Source organism: Alosa alosa, chromosome 16 (genome assembly GCF_017589495.1).
Source record: "Alosa alosa isolate M-15738 ecotype Scorff River chromosome 16, AALO_Geno_1.1, whole genome shotgun sequence".
NCBI lineage: Eukaryota > Metazoa > Chordata > Actinopteri > Clupeiformes > Clupeidae > Alosa > Alosa alosa.
Window position 1 is genome coordinate 29,162,721 of NC_063204.1, and position 10,940 is coordinate 29,173,660.

A 10,940-nucleotide genomic window follows, 5' to 3' on the forward strand; every position below is an offset into this window, starting at 1 on the left:
AACCTGGCGCTGCTCGTGTGCCGGAGAGGCGTGATGGTCGCGGTACTCCGGTATATCATGGTCTGGAGTCATTAGCCTTGGCTACCACTGCTTGTGTAGGTCAAAAGTCCGCAGATCGCGGCATTCCCCAATTTTGTAAAATATATTTTATTCCTCTGGGTGTTGCAATTGATATCAATGATTAATATGATTGCCCTCAGTAAAAAAGCACAGAAACAGGGCATAAACAGTTACAAACAGTCAGGTTCTTGGCTTCGATGTCCGATGTCAGTCTCGTAGTCTGCATGCGCCCGGCTACTGCTTGTGTGGGTCAAAGGAGATCACTTGAATCAGCGGCATTCTAATTTTTGTAAAATGTATTTTATTCCTTTGGGTGTTGCAATTTACGATATCAATGATTAATATGATTGCCCTCGAGTAAAAAAAGCACAAAGAAACAGGACATAAACAGTTACAAACAGTCAGGTTCTTGGCTTCATAAGACTGTTCATGGGAGTCTCATAGTCTTGTGGCCCGGCTACTGCTTGTGTAGGTCAAGATCCATGATGCAGCGGCATTTTAATTTTGTCAAATATATTTTATTTCCTCTTGCAATTGTTACAGGTGATATCAATGATTAATATGATTGCCCTCAGTAAAAAGCACAAGAAACAGGACACCAAACAGTTACAAACAGTCAGGTTCTTGGCTTCATAAGATGTCACCAGAGTCTTCGTAGTCTCCTGCTTGGCTGCAAGCGTAGGTCAAAAGATCCGCCAGATCGGCGGCATTCCCCAATTTTTTGTAAAATGTATTTTTTATTCCTCTGGGTGTTGCAATTGATATCAATGATTAATATGATTGCCCTCAGTAAAAAAGCACAAGAAACAGGGGGGATGCCGGCATGAGCAGCGGACTTTGACCTACACTGCAGTAGCCGGCGTCACGAGACTCTAATCATGTACATAATGGGCACTGCATTAATCAGCGTCTCCGTGGCACACATAGAATAGTAACAAAGCAAAGATATAGATAGTAATGTTAGGTTTAGACAGCAAATTGTGTTAGTGTGTCTGTGTCTGTTTTAAACTAAACAAGATAGATTATTTCATACATATATATTTCATACACCTTTTACTGAAACACAGATTACTGTGATGTTATTTTGTGTCACAGCACTCATAAGTATGTCATCATTGTCACTACCAACTTAGCTTTTTATGTAAGATTGCCTTTTACAATGTAGTACCTACATAAAAGGCAATCTTACATAAAAAGCCAAGCTGGTATCATTGATTAAATGCCTCGTGTGTATGTCTGACCTTCATGACTATCATTTGTATGATATCCAAAACATTTCCCCATAGAAACACACCTAACTTTCACAAGTTAGGCTCCTTACTTTAGTCTACACAGGAAGGTGCATTTGTTATTAACATTACAAGATGCTCAAACATCGCCCAGGTCTCAGACATCAACACTGTTGCAAGGAAGATGTCATCCATCAATCAACTAGGCTTCAGTGACGTTTAGCACGAAAAACATAGCCTGACGTGGGCCTAGTCATAGGCCTACTCAATTCTAGCCAGAATATGAGTCTGACCTAGCGTTCATGGGCTTCGGAAAAACCTTTTTCCGAGTGAAAACATCATTTCGCGTCATTCACGTCACGTAATGTGTGAGTCAGAGATCGGAAACTGGGGCTAGAGTTGCCCAGTTAGGGGCTCGTCATCACTTTTGTCGTCACGTTGTAGTTCGTTTATAGTCCATGTGGCCTTTCATGTCCAACAGTTTTAATGTGAACTTGGGAATTTGCCGTTTTTGTCACTTGAAAGCTGCATATCTTTCTTTCACAAGCATCTTACACTATATTTTAAAGGAACCGTATGTAAGAAATGTATTTCTATTAATCATAAAATGGCCCTGATATGTCACTAGACATTAAGAATTCATGTTCATTTCAAATACTTATATCACTGTCAACAGTAGTCCGGCCAGATATTGTCATTTAAAAAGTAAAGTTGCAGCCCTTAACTGATGTTGATGTTGTCATGTTGTGTTTTGAGCTGATGCGCCACCCTCCACCTATCTACTAATCACAAAGTCAGTAGTGTTTCGCATCCAGGGTGCCAGTTCTGCTAGTCAGGGGGGAGGGGAAGGTGATACTAACCTGACTCTCGCCAGATGAATTTCGTGCCGCCTAGCTCCACTCATCCATCTGGGATCGATCCATTGGAGTGGTGCTTCAGAAGGCTGGGCCTTATTAAAAAATCCTTGCATAAGATTGGATAAGCCACTTGTCCGTCATCTATTGACGTGCTACTTCAACCACTCACATCGAAGCCAACCCGTGACACTGAGAACAGTCAACAATGAAACTCCCGCCCTGTCCTGATTGGCTCTACCATACAATCTCGTGCTGAAATCACTCTGAATGGAACCGATCCCAGATGGATGTGAGTTGAGCTAGGCGGAACGTAATTCATCTGGCGAGAGTCAGGTTAAGGGGATACACCGCTCTACAGTAATTTGAAAGTGCTTGCAGTACCAGTTTTGGCCACAATCTTACATACGGTTCCTTTAAGCAAATACAGTTGTTTGTTTAGGATTAGTGAGTGTATGTTTTAACCTTTGTTGTGGCATCCGTGTTTGTCACACATTCCGACGGCAAAGCACATGAACACTTGCTGTCGGAAAAACAAAGTAGCCATGGGGGCGGTCCTTGTCATTCTGAAGTGCCCTGAATGCACCATGATACTGCTCCATTGGGACGTAATTAGGCCTATGGGGGGAAGAAAACACACAAACCATCCTTCTTCTCCTATTTCCCCTCCGTTTTTAAAAATAATTCTGTTGAACAGTAATATGCTACAAACATGTTAAACAGCTGGGAAAGGCTGTCGCAAATCCCTCAAACAGGTGGTCAATCAGAGATTTCAAACGAACGAGGGAACATGTCGCAATGCAACAGCGCTGTTTTCCCTTGATGAAATTGAAACCACGAGTTTTCCCTCATCTCAACTTTGGCCAAAGTTTTCAGAAATAATCGTTTTCAGTGATACAACCTCATTAAATAATATGAATTTTCAATATGGGGTCTTAAAAGCCATGTATCCTTCTAGCCACAGCATTTTGTTTCAAACATAAGCCTAATCTAAGCGCGCTCAAATGACGTGATAGACCAGGCGCTGTTGCTCACCTGTCTATCCTCGTAAAGCCTGATTTGATTGGTCCGCCTGATATAGGGCGAGCATACTTCCACCACAATGAAGCAATGCCAGACCGAACTTCCCGACCTCAGTTGTGGGCGGAACTAAGTTCGGAATGGCACCCAGGCTACGAAAAACAGGGTAGGTATAGCGTTTGTTTGTCGATTATTGATGCATACTCTAGACAATGTTTTTGTTGACAAACCATAGCCATTTGTTGTGCATCTTTTTTAATATTATTTGGCCAACGCAGCCCCTTCAAAAAGACTCCTGTCAACAATAGCTATTTCGGCGTACTTGTTCCTTTTGCCCCTGACACCTCGTTTGTGCGGCTCCTCAAGAGATTGGTAGCACAGTGATCTCACAACGACACTACCATCTAGGCCTACTACGTTGGAGACTATACAAAAACAACATGCGTGTAATAATTACAAAATTATTGAAGTGCATTTACAAGCTGTGTTTGGATCTGACGTTAGCCACCTAGCTAGCTAGCATCAACATTACCTCCACAAAACATAAACTGTTCATGGAACAATCTATATCTACAATCCAATTCTGATGGTTTAGTAGAAGTAGGCTACAGGATAATTTTGTTACACTGCTTTATTGAAGTGCATTTACAAGCTGTTGTGTCCAGGGGGTCAAGAGCGTGCAGATTAGCTTCGGCATGTTAGCATACGCCATTTTCAAATATGGCGCTGCATGGAGCATTTGGAACCAGCTCCATGCACGAAAAAATCCGTGTTGGGCATGAGCTCTCATCGCGCCGTACATGTTGGTGGGCGGTACCTATCCCGCGGCTACAGCCAAACGTTATTCAGTGCGTATTTCTTGAGGAGCCAATGAGAAGACGTGCATATTGTGGTTGTTTATCCATAATATGAGAAATAAAGAAAATTGTATTGATCTTGTTTCGTTGTTCTTTGTCCCGAACAAACATAGCCTAAACATGATTAAAGACAATAAATTACACAACAGCGCATAAAGACCTTGTCTCGTTACACCATGGGTCTCCAACACGCTGCTCTCAACCTATAGCGCCTTTGGAGCTTGCCAGCGGCTGAAGCACTAGGCTACTACATTTAAACACAATTATTGCCGCGAGGCATTCCAGCCTACGAATTTAATAAAAAGTAAACCAACAATTAAAAAAATAACTAAATTTAGGCTACTTCGCTATGCAATAGGCTACTGAGCACTGCATTAATCAACGTCTCCTCCGTGGCACACATAGGAAAGGCAGCGCTATGCTATATAGCACTTTAAGAAATGCATCGCCAGTTCGAATCTGGCCTGATGCACTGGCCCGTTAAGGCCATTTCCGCTGTCTCGCGTTGTTTTACGCGACGCCGCCCTCTGGTCATCATTAAAGGTCGACGCCCATGACATCTTATGAAGCCAAGAACCTGACTGTTTCTAACTGTTTGCGTCCTGTTTCTTGTGCTTTTTTTACTGAGGGTAATCATATTAATCATTGATATCAATTGCAACACCCAGAGGAATAAAAATCAATTTTACAAAATTGGGGAATGCCGCGATAGGCGGACTTTGACCTACAAAAGCAGTAGCCGGCGTCACGAGACTATGAGACTCCCGCGATATCTTATGAAGCCAAGAACCTGACTGTTTGTAACTGTTTGCGTCCTGTTTCTTGTGCTTTTTTACTGAGGGCAATCATATTAATCATTGATATCAATTGCAACACCCAGAGGAATAAAAATACATTTTACAAAATTGGGGAATGCCGCGATCGGCGGACTTTGACCTACACATGCAGTAGCCAAGCGCCACGAGACTCTAATCATGTATATACTGAGCACTGCATTAATCAGCGTCTCCTCCGTGGCACACATAGGAAAGGCAGCGCTGTGCTATATAGCACTTTAAGAAATGCATCGCCGGTTCGAATCCGGCCTGATGCAACGGCCCCATTAAGGCCGTTTCCGCTGTCTCGCGTTGTTTTACGCGACGCCGCCCTCTGGTCATCGCGTGTCGATCGCCCGCGACATCTTATGAAGCCAAGAACCTGACTGTTTGTAACTGTTTGCGTCCTGTTTCTTGTGCTTTTTTTACTGAGGGTAATCATATTAATCATTGATATCAATTGCAACACCCAGAGGAATAAAAATACATTTTACAAAATTGGGGAATGCCGCGATCGGCGGACTTTGACCTACACACGCAGTAGCCGGCGTCACAAGACTCTATGAGACTCCCGCGACATCTTATGAAGCCAAGAACCTGAGTGTTGCAATTGATATCAATGATCAATATGATTGCCCTCAGTAAAAAAGCACAAGAAACAGGACGCAAGCAGTTACAAACAGTCAGGCTCTTGGCTTAATAAGATGTTGCGCGCAATCGGGAACTCGATGACCAGAGGGCGGCGTCGCGTAAAACAACGTGAGACCGTGGAAACGGCCGTAACGGCAGACGGTGCATCAGGCTGGATTCGAACCGGCGATGCAATTCTTAAAGTGATAGCACAGCGCTCCCTTTGCTATGTGTGCCACGGAGACGCTGATTAATGCAGTGCTCATTATATACATGATTAGAGTCTCGTGACGCCGGCTACTGCGTGTGTAGGTCAAAGTCCGCCGATCGCGGTTTGCCCTATTTTGTAAAATTGATTTTTATTACTCTGGGTGTTGCAATTGATATCAATGATTAATATGATTCCCCTTAGTAAAAAAGCACAAGAAACAGGACGCAAACAGTTACAAACAGTCAGGCTCTTGGCTTAATAAGATGTCTCGGGCTATCGGGAACGCGATGACCAGAGGGCGGCGTTGCGTAAAACAACGTGAGACCGCGGAAACGGCCGTAACATCAGGCCGGATTCGAACCGACGATGCAATTCTTAAAGCACTTAATTAAAAATAAAATTAGTCCAATTTCCAACCGGCTGAAAATGTCCAAGGGCAATGATGACTCGCGTGAAACTGCGCACAGCTGTGTCTCCACAACCGATGCATGCAACGCCAACAAAGTTCTTGTTGTTACACTCACTGGCAGTCTGGAGATAACGTGAACGTTAGGCCTTGTTATAGTCTGGATATCACTGGAAGCATAACAGTCCGAAGTCATGGGCGATCTTGTAGATCAGCAACTCGGTGGACTTTTAACAGCGACCGTTTGTTGGTCCGTAATGCAGATATAACATAGCATTGTTAAAGGATAATTCCTGTGATTTTGACCTAAAGTGTGTTGAAACATGATAACGAGTGTGAATGTATGTCTCATAGCTCACCTCGGCTTATACCTCATACCTCCCCTGCACTCAGAAATCTGGCGCTAGTTAGCCAATGCTACCAACACAGTGTTTCGTTGTGGTGCCTCGGGCATCGGCCTAGCCATGCAAATAAATCACTGTTTTACACCATTTACGAGGCTCAAAGTAGCTCCATACTTCATTGATAGACTTCCGAGGGCCTTGACTTTTAAAACGAGACATGGAGAACTTTGAAAAAGCACTGGTAGTTTATTTACAAGACGATTTATACAGACAGTACCTTAAGGAATTTTACCGTTCGAGCACCCAAGAGCAACAGAGGCAAGGAAAAACTCCCTTACCAAGGAAGAAACCTTGGGCAGATCCACGGCTCAAGGGGCTAACCCAACTGCCAGGGGTCTTGGTGTGTGTGCTGGGGGGATGACAAGGGAGATGGGATAGCGTGCTGTGTATGTGGGGAGAGGGCAGTGTGCAATATGTGTGTTGGAGAAGCTTCCTCATGAGACAATAGAGTGTCCCAGTGACGCCACTTCCACTTGCCTCCATGGGACCTATCTTTCAAAACATTTTGAACGCCACTCTATGGCGAAAAAGAAATTATTTTCTGGTCCCGGTTGACTTGTGCCTTGAATTACCCAAATGATGTTTGTCAATTTTAAAGACAATTTTTCATGTAAAGACATTTGCAGTTTGTTTCGTAACTATTGAATTACAACATTGTGAAAGATCGTAATTCCAACGACTACAAACCCATCAGTCGCGCTGACGTTAGCTCATTCACAGCCACACTAGATTGTACAAGCATACCAGCAACAGGTCTTAATTGGGCTTTCCTTGCCGATGAAAATACCATGAGTCAGAGGACAACTTTTGAAGTCTATCGAACAACAGTACTTTCTTGACGTGAAAAATTATCTTTTAAATTCACACACATCATATGTGAAATTCGTGGCACAATTCAAACTGGACCAAAAAATAATTGTTATCTCTCCATTAACTCCCGTTCATATTTTTTTGAAAGATAGGTCCCTTGTAGCGGAAGTAAAACGGAAGTCACTGGGACACTCTATGTGCTGTGTATAGAGCATCACAGTCTCGCCCCTCCTCCGAGAGAGCTTAGTTTCCGGAAGTAAATTTCCCATTCATTTCTCCCATTGACGTTTTGGAAAAATCCGTATCTAAAGAGTTTTAGAGCATGTCTTAGGCTAATCAGCTACGGAGTAACTCGTAAGCATACAACATATCATTTCGAGTGAAAAAAACGAAGAGAAAGTCCAAAAAAAAAGTCAAAGGTACAAGACTGTGTACATATTTTCATTTCGGCGATGGAACTACTCATCCCATAAACCACCACGCCACTGAATAATATATAAGCAATGCCCAAACCGGCGCGAAATCATTTCCAACCGGCGACAGCACGCGAACCCTTTCCTCCAAACAGTGATTTTTATATAGTGAATGTGCAGTTAATAGCAGTTATTTCAGGAGTAATCATGCAAATAATAGTGTTTTGGTATTGAATGTTATTTTTACCATCGTGTATTTTATATCGTGTGTGTGTGTGTGAAAGCGGTTAACGTTAACGTTAGCAACATTGTGCAGTGCTTCGTGTCTGACTGCCATCCTGATGCATGGACTGGTGCATGGTCTGCTCTTGGACCACCATATTCAGTTTGCTGTGAATTATTACACAAAATATTCATTAAATGTACGAAGAAGTATTTCTAGGTTAATTATTGATGATATGACTCGTGCAGTATGAAGGCTACAGTAGCCTAGCTAATGTTAACTAGCATTACCAACCTCCCTGCAAAACTCACCACACAACTTTGTAGGTCTTGTCCCTCATGCTGGCCCTTACAAAACCCACAAGCTAACCCTCGGACACACAACAGTCAATAATGTGATTTAAAGTGGTTTTCACCCCTTTGGACACTCTTGATTCCGTCTTTTAAACAGTGAAATATTTACGGGGGCATGGACGGTTTGCTAACCATTTTACTGCAGTGTCTAGCTGCTAGCCGGTGGTAGCATCCAGTTTGCATGTGCTATCAGCTAGCTAGCTAGTTCAAAAGTTTAAGTACTTAATGAGGATTTACAGGGCTTTTTATGCCTCGACTAAGTTGATGTTTCCTATAAACAACAATTCATGTTCATAGAAACAACAAGGTCACTAAAACATTATATTTCATACCTGTGTTGCAGCATGTAGGCTACATTCTAATGTCTGAAAGGCTAATGATTAGCCTATCGGCTACCTGAAAAGTTAAGTGTTTAAACTAGCATTTACAGTGTTCTATTTGATGGTGTATTGGCCCTGACTAAGTTCGTGTGATTTATAAACCACAATCCTTGTTGATACAAGTACTAATGTTCGTCTAGAAAAAAAATTTCACATTAAGATTTTCGCCATAGGCAGTAAAAGACTCCGCCATCTTTGTCAATAATTTTCGCTGATAAAGTTTCAAACTATGATCATAACGGCCTTTCCACCAATCAGAGGCATCATTGTGGGATTGTTCAGGATTGTGGGTAATGAAGTACTTATCCAAGACATCACGATTAAAAGACATTTATTTCAAAACAAGGTTAGTGTTGCTGTGGCTCTTTTGCTTAATTTTGCTTAACTGTGCCTGTATTTGATCACCACTTTAAGATTGCCTGTGGCACTATGTATAGTACACAGTATTATCATGTGACTTTGTCTGCACTTGCACTTTAATGGACACTTTGCACTTTAATGGACACTTTGCACTTTAAGATAACCTGTAACAGGTGTTCTGTCAGGTGACTTCGATTGGTGTAAGTATATATGTGCCTTGTCTTTTTGCTGTTTTCATGTCGGGAGAAGGGTATTCAGCCCGAAACGTCACATGTGGTGATTAAAATCTTTTAAAACGGAGTTCTCAGTGTGCGGACTAACGTCATTTTTTATTTCTGAAGTATTCTGGTCCAGTACCTGTTTGAATCTGGATGTGCGCGTTCTTCTTCTTTTTTGTACTTAAAACAAGGTTAGTGCCCCTTGAATTTTCACCCTCTATATGACCATACAATCGCTTAGTACAGCCGTAGCTGGTATTAAGTCTACCATGTGCAGTTAAGTTTTTACGGCTTATACCCGAATTGTCAATGGAGAAATTGCATTGAATTCTTACTTCCGGAAACTCCTGTGGGCGGGACTGTGATGCTCTATTGGGGGGGAAAGGGGGGGGGGCAGTGTACTGCAAGTATGGTGAAGGGTCTTACTATTGCAAGCAGAGTACTGTATGTATGATGTATGTGAGTGATGACAGTGGAGATGTGTGTGTAGGCGGGAGGGGAGTGGAGCAGTGACTGTGTGTGTGTGGGTAGGTGGGGGCAGTGTGCTGTAAGTATGTAGAGGATGTGTGTTGGAGAAGATCCTGAAGACAATGTGCTGTGTATGTAGGGGGCAGTGTGCAGCAAGTATGTAGAGGAGGCTTACTGTAGCAAGCAGTGTGCTGTATGTATGTGAGGTGAAGACAGAGATGATGTAAGTGTGTGTGTGTGTGTTGGGGATGGGGGTGGGGTGGGGCAGAAATAATGGAGGAAAATCAAAAATAATAAATAAAAAGTTCTATGGAGATGTGCAAAAGTTGAAGAAAGTCATATGTGTGTGTGTGTGTGTGTGTTTTGACGTGTGAAGAAATAAGAAAATAAATAAATAAAAGGTCTGTAGCATAGGGAGAGGGATGTAAAAGTGCTAAAAGTCATGTAGGTGTGTGTGTGTGGGGGGGGGGGGGGGGTCATGAGTGCTGAGGAGTGAATGAGTGCAAAGTCAGTAAAGTGTGAGTTCAGAGTTGGGAAATGTTTGAGAGTGCTGAGGAGTGAATGTGTGCAAAGTCAGTATAGTGTGAGTTCAGAGTTCGGATGGCTTGGGGATAAAAACTTCTCCTGAGTCTCTCAGTTCTGGCTTTGTGACTACATAGGCGTCTTCTTGATTTCAGCGGTAGGAATAATCCATTGTTAGGATGAGAAGAGTCCTTCAGAATCTTTTGGGCTCTTAGGAGTACTCTTCTGGAATAGATCTTTTAGAGCAGGGAGTTGAGTTCTTATAGTACATTCAGCTGAGCGCACTACTCTCTGCAGAGTACTACAATCTCTAACTGTGGAGTTCCTACCAGGTAATGTGGACACCAAGGTATTTAAAACTTGTGACTCTCTCTACAGGTTGCTATAATTAATTATTAACTCAGGAGTTACAAATAGTTAGTTAATGATATTTTGTGAGCTCATCTAAAGTGAGGACGTTTTATGCCTTGCAACACATTTACAAATTAGTTATAAAGTTTACACTTTCATTTATTCATTTAGCCGACACTTTCACCCAAAACGACTTACACATGTCAATGAAATTAAAGGGCAAGGCCACATTGGTGGACGCCGGGGTTTGAACCCCCAACTTTATGGGTTACTGCATGTTAACCCGGCTCCCTATCCACTACTACACTACCTTTGCCCAGTGGTATTACAACAGTCAATTCAAAAATATAATATGG